Raw genomic sequence first — 2949 nt, 5'->3', positions numbered from 1 at the left:
GATCTAGAAAGGTGTTCGTTATTTCCTTCTTTGCTTTTGGGATCCTTGGTACCTTGTAGTTATTTATGCAACAAGTAGCAAAAAAGATTTTTTTCATGCACGTGGCGCAAATTTATCAAACGGGTCTTGGCGAAATGAACAATAAAACGACGAGCGACGAAATAATCGAGTCTCCAAAGAGTTGCATAAACAAATTATAGTAAAAGAGCAAAAATCCCTTAAACGTCATCTCATTATATTTTTTATTTAATTTTTATTTATTTTGAATCTGTCCCATTTCCCATTATTTCTAAGCACGATTTTAATACAACCTTGGTAGTTTCGGATGACGTTTATTTAAACAGCTGATTTTTTATGCGTGTTGTTGTTTACAGTTCAACTTAAAAATCTGTGTATCGTAAGCTTCAATTTTATAATTTTCGTAAAAATGAGAAGCAATTCTCGGAAAAGCACAAAAATATCGTAAACAAATGGTGTAAACCAGGCATGTCGTTTAAGTGTGCGGGCCGCATTAAAAATATTCTATGACGTAGAGGGCCGCAGCCAAAAACAGTTAGAAAACATAACATATTAGTTTCGCGGAAATTAGAAGCAATAAAATGGAATATAGTTATAAGTAAACTTTGAATGAACTTTTACGTTAAATTTTTATGTAAGCTTTTGATGTTTAACATTCTTATATTATAATGCATTATATCTATTGTCCTGATATCAGGTTAAAGTTTATTTGTCCCTGACACTTTCATTATTGATGATAAATTTTTATCAGATAATCTCGAACGAAAGAGGAGTTTTTGTAGCTGAAATTGCCCTCTAGCGATTGATACTTTTGGGGTCAATACCAAAATATATTTGAGAAAACATGTGGAAGCTTTTCAAAAGACAGGAAAAAAAATGGTCAATATCATTGAAAATCAGTCTGTGCTGAAGCTAATGAGCAGTTTCTGAAATAAAAATCAACCACTGGCCTACTACTGCAATCTAATTCTTTTATGTACTGTAAAAGAAGACAATAAAGATCATAAGATTGAGAAAAAAAAATGAATTTGCTCATATATTGTGTTTAATTGTCTGGTTTATTACAGATGAACAGATGTACAAGCTCGAACAAAAAATCTTCAGAAACATTCGTAAAATTTCCAGTGCTCTATTTTAAAAGAGCCGTAAAATATGACCAAAATAGTGCCATCTATTGCTAGATTTGTAACTTTTGGACGGCGCAATAGATGGTACTAAATATTTTTATTAGATAGCTCTTTCAAAGGAAACAAATTTTCGAAAATGCGTAATGGTTTTTGAACTCAGATGTACAAGCTTGAATTATAAAATTCCAGAAACAAGTTCAAAATTGCTATCATTTAAACAAGCTATGCAAAATGCTATCACTTAAACAAGCCGAATCATCTTTTTAAGTACCTCATTCTTGGAAGAGCGCATTCGTTTATGAAAAATAAATAAAATAATTTACATCACAGTAAGATGAACGGCTTCAATATATTTACAACAAGGTAAATTTCCCAAGTAACACCGATAGTTTTATTGGACTCCTCAAGCCCTTTATAAAACCAAAACTTTATCTAGTAGCCAATTATAAAACTTTGAATGTTACTTGGGTTACCTGGTTCATTTTACATTCATTCTTTTAACTAAAAAAGACTAACTAACAACTTTGGTCAATCCATACGAACCATGTATTTTATTCAGTTGAGTTTAAAATTACCAATACTTATTCTAGGTTTCTTTGAAAGGGCATTTTCTCGTATCATATCGGTTTCAATAAAGTGCTTTATGCTAGTTTGAAGCAATTAGAAAAACAGCTTAAAGCTAAAAATTCTCATTACGAAAATCATAAATGTGATTCGAGTCTTTAACATCAATTTGCTCGAAACTCGTCAAATAGTAATTCGACCTATTCATAACTGACTTATTGTTTGATATTTTGTTTGTTTGCATTGCATTTTCTTCTTGACAGTTCTCTCTGGTGTCCCTGGAGACACCAAGCATGGATGATATTGCGAAGGCAGCGGTTTACAAATACTCGCAGTATTGGGCGGTCGCAGCATATGTGCATCAAGTTTCGCACCCGTATAGCGATACGGATTTGACGCTTGAGTTGAAGATTCGAATTTTCGATCGTAGAGAGATCTGACGTGAGCGCCAGAATTTATATTTATCAATGCCATAAGCGAAATGCCCTGTTTGAGAAATTTGGAAATGACCCTAAATCGACTATCTCTACTATATAGTGTTCCATTATGTCGAAGTACGACTGTACAAACTAAGCCTTGAAACGTGTGTAAAGTTCCAGTCAAGACTCTCGTCGACAGTTCGGATTTCGGCGGCTAGACTTCAACGCCACGAGTTTCTGGGTCTGCCTCTCCTTCGATGTCCTTCTGGATTCCATTCAAACGCCTCTGTGAAAATCTCGTTCGCATTTCTTCGCAGTGTGTGCCATCTCTACTTACGATCCCGAATCTCGATTTCTAGCGCCCTTTGATGACTCCAGCTATGTAGTTCCTAATTTGAGATCCAGTTGCCAGGCCACCAAGCGTGGATGAAATTCCGCAGGCAGCGGTTTACAAATACTTGCAGTTTCCGCGTCGTCACCGCATATGTGCACCAAGTTTCACACTTCTAGAGCAATACGAATTTGACGTCTTTCTTGGTACCACCATCAGGCGTAATCTGGCTACAAAGATTCTGGAAGCAATCCACTTTCTCAACTTGTTGCCCGGCTACCATGAAACTGGAAGGATTTCCTGTGTTGATCTCCATCGACTAGGTCTTTCCAACATTGACTTTGAGACCAGCTGCCTTGGAGCTTTCGGTGAGGTCGTCGAGTTTGCTCTGCATATCCGGTTGTGTTTGGGCGAGCAAAACAATATCTTCAGCCAGGTCAAGGTCGTTTAGTTGTTCCATTGTTGAAGGATTCAACGGCGATCCTTGGTT

Source organism: Uranotaenia lowii, unplaced genomic scaffold (assembly GCF_029784155.1).
Source record: "Uranotaenia lowii strain MFRU-FL unplaced genomic scaffold, ASM2978415v1 HiC_scaffold_126, whole genome shotgun sequence".
Taxonomy (NCBI): Eukaryota; Metazoa; Arthropoda; class Insecta; order Diptera; family Culicidae; genus Uranotaenia; species Uranotaenia lowii.
This window is presented reverse-complemented; position numbering follows the sequence as displayed.